This window comes from Saccostrea cucullata, unplaced genomic scaffold (assembly GCF_032062105.1).
Source record: "Saccostrea cucullata isolate Sc308-1 unplaced genomic scaffold, CSIRO_AGI_Scuc_v1 ctg10464, whole genome shotgun sequence".
NCBI classification, from domain to species: Eukaryota; Metazoa; Mollusca; class Bivalvia; order Ostreida; family Ostreidae; genus Saccostrea; species Saccostrea cuccullata.
The window spans coordinates 4,164-14,695 of NW_026924380.1; the positions used below are offsets into that span (position 1 = coordinate 4,164).

General features: G+C 35.4%; 1 long non-coding RNA gene and 1 pseudogene across 1 annotated transcript; both read right to left on the reverse strand.

The window, feature by feature from the left end:
- Window positions 1-803: 803 nt before the first annotated feature.
- Window positions 804-1,843, reverse strand: LOC134266293 (uncharacterized; annotated as a pseudogene).
- A 4,871-nt stretch (window positions 1,844-6,714) lies between these two features.
- LOC134266294 (uncharacterized) lies at window positions 6,715-9,186 on the reverse strand. The gene is made up of 3 exons (XR_009991942.1): window positions 9,078-9,186; window positions 7,979-8,116; window positions 6,715-6,819 (listed from the first exon to the last, which is right to left on the reverse strand). It is a non-coding gene; the product is annotated as an uncharacterized LOC134266294 (long non-coding RNA).
- Window positions 9,187-10,532: the final 1,346 nt, after the last annotated feature.

Sequence of the window (10,532 nt, forward strand, 5' to 3'; positions counted from 1 at the left end):
AAGTTATATTGAAATCAGACCAAAACTGTAGGAATAGTAGCATTTTGAAAGAATTTCACAGAAATTTCTATTTTTAGTAACCACGGCAACACCGTTCATCGAAATCAAAAACCGATACACAGAATTATGTATCTTAGTGTAGTCCACTTGTGTGCCAAGTTATATTGAAATTAGACCAAAACTGTAGGAGGAGTAGCATTTTGAAAAATTGTTTACAGACAGACGGACAGACAGACAGACGGACGGACGCCGGACGCATTACTATCGCATAAGCTCTTCTGGTCTCTGACCAGTAGAGCTAAAAACACAAGTACCAAGGACAGGTCAGCTCTATTCGGGCCCCTAACCCTTGCACCTGTGATCTTCCTGACAAATTGTCAGAACTTTGGCTTACGGCTTGCAAAACTATATCATACAATTGAACAGCTTCGGCTCTGTACGGGCCACTGATCAATTGATTAAGTCAAGAAGGTTACACTAGAAATAAATATTACCTATCTCCTCCGCTGTAACAGGAATGACGCTGTCTTTCAGTCTCTCTTACTTTTATACTACAGGAATAGTCTATTAAAAAGGGGTGTCAGGTTATACTATTATGATAACAACTAAGGTCACTAAAACGTTTGAAGTAATACATCAAAAATATCACGTTACTCACGCCTCTGGGTACATTCATCCCGAATGAAAAAATCTTATCTATCTGTATATGTTTTTATTTTCAATTAAACAATGAAACAAACAACCAAAAGAACCATACTTTGGTTAACACTATCTGTGTTGGACATAGTTATATACAGTACTCTCTAACATAAAATAAGTTTCTCAACAGTGGTTTCTTCAATATCAACTGGACCCTCTCTAAATTTCTTTACTTTTTTTTACTGAAACTTCCTTGCGAAACTCAGTTTGTGTGCCAATGTCAGTCATAGCTTTCTTACTCTCAATCAGTTGTTTAGCATCATCATTGGATGGACGTTTCCCTGGAAGCATCGGGGATGTTTTCTTGCGAAAAATCCGCCCAACCATGATATCAAGAGTCTGGTCTCATTACTGTTTCTGTAGATGCATTTTGGCCACTGGCACAAGCTGTATTGCTCTCACTGGATTCTGTCAAAAGTAAATCACCTGGATCTTGCGACAGCCATTCGTCTTTCTCTGAATCGCTTTCACTTTACAAATTAGTGTTGTATTCTTTTTCTGAGTTCTCTGGTTTGCCTTCACTTGCTGGGTCAAGCTTCTGTCCCAAAGGCATTGGACTTTCCAATAAACCTGCATGTGCTCTCTTCATATGTCTCTTAACATTACACTCTTTTTGTGATGTAAAATCACAAAATTCACAAGAATGTTCTTTCAATGCACATTGTACAACATGCATGGAGAACTCACTGTCTCCTTGAAACAGTTCGGTACACATTGGACACTTCCTTGTCCCACTCCGTTTTGTTACCTTTGTTTTTTACCATGGTTTTGCATGATCTGAAAAAGACAAAAGTATATTATACTCTAAAATATAACTAGTACTCAGTTTCATAATCTTTAACCAAATTGGAGGTCTTCTACTTCTAAACTGTCGTGTAGGTAACTCTTCATTACCAACAGAACCTATCTCATCAGTACTACCCTGATGTTCATCAATAACTGTATCTCTTGCAATTGCTTTCTTGTCATTTATGTCATCAGGCAGCAATTGGTTTTTGTCAAGAATTCTATCGTCTCTCTGTTCTACAGCATCTGGAGTTTCTCCAAATAATGTTTGATGTCGTTTCAGTCTCATTCTGTCGACGTGTATGACCTGATTTGACCAACGTGCTCCGCAATTCACCAGGTACGTTACATCAGACATTACCTTAATGATTTTGTATGGTCCACGCCAATAACTCGTGAATTTTGGTCACTGTCCTTTCTTAGTTCTAGGAAAGTAAACGTAAACCTCATCATTTTCCTTGAACTTTGCCGAATTCAATTTTCTGTCATGATAATGTTTCTGACGAACCATGGCTTGTTGTGTATTTGTGCGTACAATTTTATGTGCATTTTCAAGTCTTTCTTGCAGTTCCCAAACCCATTTATTTTGAGGTACTGGGTTAATAGCAGAGGGTACATCATCATACATGATGTCTAAAGGACTGCAAATCTCCCTTCCAAGCATCTATGAATTTGGAGAAAAACCAGTGGTTTCATGGATTGTTGACCTGTATGCCATCATGACATAAGGTAAATGCTCATCCCAATCCGTGTGATTATCATTAACAAAATTGCTGAGCATAGTTGTTAGGGTCCGATTGAAACATTCCACCATACCATCCGATTGGGGATGATATGGCGTTGTGTGTGTGTTTCGAATTCCAAGCAAAGTACACATTTCCGAGAACAGTTTGCTTTCAAACTGCCTACCTTGGTCTGAGTGGATGACCGCTGGTGTACCAAATCGACATACATGTATCGCCTCTTCTACTATGATTTTTGCAAACGTACTTGTTTCCATATTTGGCATTGCAAAACTTTCTGTCCATTTAGTATAATAGTCTGCAACCACCAGGATGTATTTGTTTCCATTCTTTGTGACTGGCAGCTCTCCTAAAATGTCTGTCGCTATTCTCTTAAAAGGATAACCAGAATGTACTACCTTCATGGGTGCACACTTGGTCACATTGTCACTCTTCCTTTTAGAACAAAGCTCACAACCAGCTATACACTGTTGTACATCACGCTGCAGACCAGGCCAGTAATACCTATTGCGAATTTTAGACAATGTCTTCTTAATACCAAGATGACCTGAAGTTTTTTCGTTATGGTATTGTCTAAGAACATTACGGCGCTCAGAGTATGGGACAGCATACTGATAAAGTGTCTGCTTTGATGCCAATTCATCCCACTTTCGACAGATTAGATTATCTTTAATGCACAGTCTGTCAAACTGAGAAACTAGTGACTTAAGAGAATAATTTTCTGGTGCCACTTTCTTAGAACCAGGAGAGGAGCCTTCCTCAATCCATTCACGTAACTTCTGCAGATCATTATCATTTTTCTGAGCTACTTGCAGTGACTGACATTGTTCAATCTGGTTACAAATATTTACATCGGACTCCTCATTTTCAAGTGTACTGTGATAACCAAATGGAAGCCTGCTCAGTGCATCTGCATTTGTATGTAAACGCCCTGGACGGTGTTCAGTTCTGAAATTGTAAGTTGATAGTATATCTATCCAACGTGCAAACTGTCCCTCAGGGTTTTTAAATTGCATTAACCACCTGAGAGAACTATGATCTGTCCTTACAAGGAATTCTCTGCCATACAAGTAATGTTTGAAGTACTTGACAAAATGTGTCACTGCTAAAAGTTCCTTTCTGGTAACACAATAACGTCGTTCAGATTTTGACAAGCACCTACTTGCATACGCACAGACTCTCTCCTTGCCATCAATTACCTGCGAAAGTACAGCACCAATGGCTTTATCACTCGCATCAGTGACTAAGATAAAATCTTTTTTAAAAATCTGGATGTGCAAGAATTGGTTCAGATGTCAAAATTTGTTTAAGCTTGTCAACTGAAATCTGACATTCCTCTGTCCATTTAAAGGGTTTCTCCTTGGATTTCAAGTCATGCAAAGGTTTTGCAATAGAGGCAAAATCCTTGACAAACTTCCTATAATAACTACAAAGACCAATAAAGGATCTTACTTCTGTAATATTAGAAGGCGTATTCCAATCTTGAATTGCTTTGGTCTTATCTGCAATTGTAGCTATCCCATTTGAAGATACAACATGGCCCAAAACCTCAACTTGTCTGGCAAAATGAGTACACTTTTTCGGTTTTAGTTTCAGACCTGCCTCTTCCAGACGGTCAAACACTCGTGAGAGATTTTGTATCATATTTTCAAAATTCCTTCTAAAGACTATAATGTCGTCAAGATAAATCAGACAGATTTCCAATTTCAAACCGCGCATCACTGTTTCCATAAGACGTTCAAATGTTGCTGGCGCGTTGTACAGGCCGAATTGCATCACTAAAAATCCATACAAGTATCTTCTTGTTGTGAAAGCTGTTTTCTGCTTGTCTTGAGAGTTGAGCCACTTGCCAATACCCTGAACATAAATCTAACTTAGAAAACCAAGTAGCACCACTAAGCTGATCAAGAGAATCATCTATCCTTGGCAAAGGATATGCATCAGGCTGCGTGATTTTATTCAGCTTTCTGTAATCTATACAAAACCTGACGGTACCGTCTTTCCTCTTTACCAACACTATATTCGACGCCCATGGACTATTTGAAAGCTCGATGATATTTCGTTGTAGCATATCACTAACATGCATGTCCACCTCCATTTGCATATGCACAGGTATTCTCCTTGGAGGTTGCTTGATATGTGGGTTGTCTCCAGTACTAATCTAGTGTTTAATAATGTTGGTTTTCCCTAAATCTCGGTCAGACCTTGCAAAAGATGACTGGTAACGTAACAGTAATTGAAGTACAGCTCGCTTGTTCTCCGGTGACATACCTGTACTTGACCTTACATATAAATCTTGCAAATGATATGGCAGTTCTAAATTTTCTTTGCAATCTGCCGCCCTTTTGCTCGTGGTCGCTGTCAAAACATTTTGAACCGAGTTCAGTTCAGCAATGAATGTGCCTTTCCTTAAATGTGTTACCTCATTGTGTACGTTCATAAGATGCATTTTAACTTTGCTCTCTTTGTTGCAGGTTACAAGTGTTCTTGCTACATATGCTGTATCAGAATCATTGCATTGCTTACTAATAAGCCTGCTTCAGAGAATCTGGAATCACTTTGGTTATCCAGGTAATGGACATCGCAATAAGTCAAAACTTCACTCTTTGGAGGTATCCCCAGATCTTCACGCAATGTTACTCGGAAGCAACCAATTTTCCCTTGTATTGACAAGGAGTTGACTTTTTTATATGACCAAAATTCAGCAAACAACTATCTAGGTCTGGTGAACATTTATGTGCCCTTAGAAAATCTAAACCTAATATTCCATCAACACTTGAATCGGCAACTACCATAGCATGTTCAAAGTCCATACTCTGTATGGAAAACTTCATTTCTTGTGTACCATACACTTTCAGTGGTGTGACCATCTGCTATTAAGATATCTGTACTTAATTGTTTCAGTGGTTTGTGTGACAAAACATTGGCTATCATGCCCTTAGACACAATGGAAACTGTTGCTCCTGTATCATTCAGTCCGCTCATCACATTTTGGCGAGGTGTATGGCTGCCAAATGTCTATGACTTGTATGTATTTTACATGACGCTCAACTAAAGGTGTTGAGTGCCTATCCCTTGTCAATTCAAATTCTAATCTATTTATTTCCTCTTCGAGAAATGATATTTCAGTTTCAATCAAATCATTTGCGCAAGACCCCATGTCAAACAATTTACCTTTGGCATGCAATAAAATCAAATGTAGAATGTAAAACAATAAAATTAGTCAGCAATAACAAAACAAGGAAGCACACACCGCTGCCACCAAATAATGTAATGTGTAATTGAGTTCGTAACGCTTACCTTGTTTAATAATGATAAAATGACAAACAATTTTTCTCAATCACTGATTAGATTTATATTTTTTTTATTAGGTATCCCTGCCTTGGGTAAAAATCAGAAAAGAATCAAATACAACTAGCTAACTATAGCGAAGGTAAACATTGTACATTGCCAAGGCTACTTAACATCATAAAAAAGCGGAGTTGTGTTGTTTTAACTTTCGGGCACACTTTCTTGAGACATAACTCAGGTGAGTTAAAACTTTGAGTTAAACTAAAATTTGAGTTGAGTAAAATAAAACGTTCGTGGCACCGGGGCCTGATCTTAGGGAAGGGTTGGTTACTATGGCCTATCAAATTTTTACATGAATGTGCATATAGAAAGAAATCATTCTGACTACAGAAAAGCGAAAGCGGTATTCAGTCACATTTATATCGAAGCATCCTGGGGAACATGTGCAGCTAAACTGTACATTCAAATTTGTACGCATCTTTACACCCTAGGGGTAGGATAACGATATAATGGACAATCAAAAAAGTACACAACAATGCATCGTAAAATCTTTTTAAAAGCCATATTCTTCAGTACCGATAAAAAGTTATATGACCTGCTGGGGAAAGGCTTTGGAACCAATTACTAATAAATTCTGCGCAAGTAAACTAGCATTATAAAAATCTTTTCAAACACAAAAGCCAGGATTAGTCATAAATGATAACATTTTATAGCAGAATTTTGATGAAGGGTATGATTAAATTTGTTTAAATTATGACCCCAGGGTTAAGGTGAGGAGGCCATCGTGGGCAATCAAACATTTATACAGAAGAAAAACTTTTCAAGACCAGCAAGGTCATGATCAGTCATCTTTAAAAAAGTCTTCACAGGTTGTACATGTTTAAGTTTATTCAATTTACATGATTGTATGACCCAGAGAGGTAGGTTTAAGCCAAATTGGGTAATCAGAATACATGGGAAAAGGATAAAATCCTCAAGACCAGGAATACTTTGATTATTGTTTCAAGGAAACACCCTGAAGTTGTGTAGCTTCAAGTTTTGTTAGTTCAAAGCATAAATAAGTCTTAGAATGGTGATCATATTTTTATAAAGAAAAAAGAACATTAAGAAAAAAGAATCTGGATTGGTAATATTTATTTTGGTGAGAGTTGTGACCCATGGAACTTTTATAGAATCTGTAAATTTGTTGTATAACTAAAGTGAAAAAAAAACAAACAAAAGATTGCGGTGATTCGTTGCTTTTATTTTAATAATTCTTCATCGGAAACCCATCAGAGGACGCTTCAATACCATCCTTGATCTACAAAAAGAAAACAAAGTCTTTCAAACAATAATTTTATACACAACTATTTCAAATTCTCTGCTAATTTGACAACATACATGTCGTAGGATGAAAATGCAATACTGATTGATTGTACATTGTTTAACGCCAATTTTTCAGCCATGTTTCGGCGGAAGACAATAGAATTTCGAGAAAAAAGGAGAGGGACATGTTATGGGATCATTATTTCACCAATCGAGGATAAGCACGATAATACATGGTTTTCCTTTGACGTATTATGCCTCGGAGTAATTCCCCTTGACCGCCATCTTGTATGGCAAATGAGTAAAGTTTCCTCTTTGGGCAATCAATTTTAAACATGCATTCCAGAAATATATGGGAAAAAATATTTACAATTTTGAAATTAAGAATTAAAAGAGGCCTTAAAAAGGTTTATCCTGAGGAAAACAATTTACATTTACCTCAGTGCCTAAAATAATAAAAATTGAACTTGGTTGAATAATGAAGAATCTGGTAATGTTGACCAACAGCATGGCGGCCATAGGGAAACAACTCTTGCTTAAATCACTTCAATGGTTAACCATTTATACGATGACGTTCCCGCAAATATCTAACATAATTGGTGCAACTGCATCTTGGTGGTTCCTAATAACCCAAGTGGACTTTTTAAGGCACATTATAGCACTGTGTTTTTAAAGTCAATTTATAGGTGGTTCCAGTGTTTTCTCTCTCGTTCCCCCTCTCTTTTTTTATAAATACTAGTTTTACACATGTTAGTTCTTTTCATAGAGTTAAACTTTTTAAAAAGATACAAAATTCCGTTTTAAAATCGTAGAGCCATAACCCAGAGATAATTTGTATAAAAAACGTATAAAAAAATAACATTTTGTAAAGAGCGGAAAAAACACTATCCAGCCATAATTCAATACATATTACAACAAATCAAAACACTATATACATGTAGGGTAAAAATATTTGCCTTTCCTAAAACAAAACAACCATATTCATCAATATAATGCGTATAAATCATGTGTTGCATCATTGAAAATTTAAACTTCACCCAGATTCTTGCCGAATCCAAATTAGAAGCGCCCTCGTTCTGTAAATAAAGTGAAATGTTTTTTTTTTTATGTTAAGACGAGGTGAAGGGAGAAAAAGTTGAGAAAAAACAACTCACAGTGCACTCTCTTGCAGCAAACTCCGTAATATTTGCTGACGGGAATGCAGGTTTCATACCAACCATGGCACTTCCAGTAAGGTGGACTGCAAATTCCACTTTGCAGACTTCCCTTTGGACATTGTTGATATCGAAATGCTGTAAAAGAAGTAAAAATTTCAGGTTGAGAATTACGATCATTTCAAAAAGAAATTGATTCGTAATTTTTTGAACAACTCAGGCATGCCTTGGGGTTCACATTTGAGAAAATATTTTTAACGAGACAGTTTATGTTAAGTCGTAAATTCCAATGAGTTATTACTCAAATCAGAGGAACCGCTAATTTTTTTAATTTTTTTTTTTTGGGGGGGGGGGTTAATTCTGTGAATGCTACGGATCTATGCTTAATTCATTAATCATGTATGTAAGGTAAAACAATTTTAGAAAAAGTGATCTACAATATTCCAGAGTACTAGGATGTCCACAGAGCTGTGTTTATTACCAGATATTATTGCGTGTCATGAAATTGTTCAAAATGCTGATAGAAATAATACCTGTTGAAATACAATAAATAATTTTATTGTTTGAGAAAAAAAAATAAAGGAAGTTTTCAGAATATTTTGTATTGTTGGTCATTGACCACTTTGGAACAGTTATGTGAATTTGCAGCTTATAAGGAAGAAATGGCGTCAACAACCCACTTTATTTTTGTTTTTCAATGATAATATAGAATTTCAATGATACTATAGAATTTCTATACATATTTATTTCGTTTTGTTTCAGAGAATTTATAAAAATTGTTTTAATAAATTTACCATATTTTGAAACTATTATATCACCGATCTTTTTCATATGTACTGCGAAGATACGTAAACCTAAATTTTTTTACGTCTTGTTTTGTTTTAGAGAATTTAAAATTATTTTTAACAAATTTACCATATTTAAAAACTATATCACCAATCTTTTTCATATGCACTGCGAGGATGCGACACTTTTAAATCTAGAATCGGAGTGAGAAGTCTAATTGTAAGTATTGAACCTTTATCCTACGTGTAGAACAGCACCAGAAATACAATTTCTAATCTTTACAAAAAAATATTGCTAGAAAAGTTCTACTTACCATCAACTGAAAATGCCAGACAACAAGCAAGGAGCAGAAAAGCTAAAGCCTTGGTTGCCATGTCGGTTTCAATGGGTTTCTCCTGTAGAACACAGAAAAGGATGCCAGGGAACAATTGAAACCCCGTATTTATATGAAGTTTTCAATTTTTCTGTCCAATCAGTCGCATGTATTATGGAAAAACCGACCGGCTTGATTATGTCAAATTTTAATAATTATCCACTGGAATGATTAATCAAATTTAATTTGTTGTCAAGGTTTTTCTTAGAAAATCTCTTAAAGTATGTTATTTTTTTATGACATGAACACTTGCATATACATGACAAGTGATCTTTTTCCCTTTTAATTTATCAGGTTGTATTAATTTTATATAAATAAGATATTACATATTGGTACAGTAATAGGATAAAAAAAAATCAATATTTGTACCATGCTCACAATCCTTTTAATATATATGACGTATTAAAACTAGTAATATAACTTCATATATTTTAATTATTACCTTATCGCACTAGTTCAACAATGTTTACTTTGATAAATTAATGACCAAGTAACAAATGTCCCAAAACTATTGGTGATGTCAGAAAATGGTTTCAAGCGACTCAGTGGTAATGTTCGGACAGATACAGGAAAACTTGAGTTTGTTTCCATTACCGATGATATCTTAAATGGTTGTGATGTCCAAGGACTTTTTAACAGTCGTTTCTCTACGTTCCTCCGATCTAAATTTACATCAACTAGTTCATTTTTGGTAAAAAGTGCATCTTTTAATTTCTTAGCTTTTTTTTTTTCGAGTTTAAGTACTCGCTCGGAAATATTTAACACAAACGCCGTTTGAACTGATGTCACTTACAAGTATATCACCTACAACGGATGCGTCGATTTGGACCCAGATGGAAACTCATATGGAATCAAATGGAAACTCAAATGGACCCAAATGGAATATTGAATATATTTATTATCGCATTTTCAAGTTGTGACTTATTTAAAATATTGAGAAAAAAATGAACTTAAAAAAGGAGAATATTTTAACAATATTAATTTCTTAAAGCGTATTTTTTTCTATTTGTAATAACATTTGCACATCATGGAATACATAGTTTCCATGGCAGTAGGAACCGAGCCGGGGAGGGGGGCACGAGAGGCCATGCCTCCCCCTCCCAATAGTTTCGCCGATATATAGGGTACTATCAAAAAATAATTCGTATCTCAAAATACAATATTAGAAACAAATAATTATTAAATTCTATTTGTAAGTTCATATTTTTCATCATTTTGAATAAGAAAAAATTCATATTTTTAAATATTCCATTTGGTTCCCATTTGATTTCCATTTGGGTAAATCGAAGTACGGCCTACAACGTATTATAGTGTTTATTTTTTCCTGTGAAAGTCTTAGTTTCCTATTGAGGTGTTTAGTTACTTTAACAGTTCCGTCACTTTGTTCTTTCACTA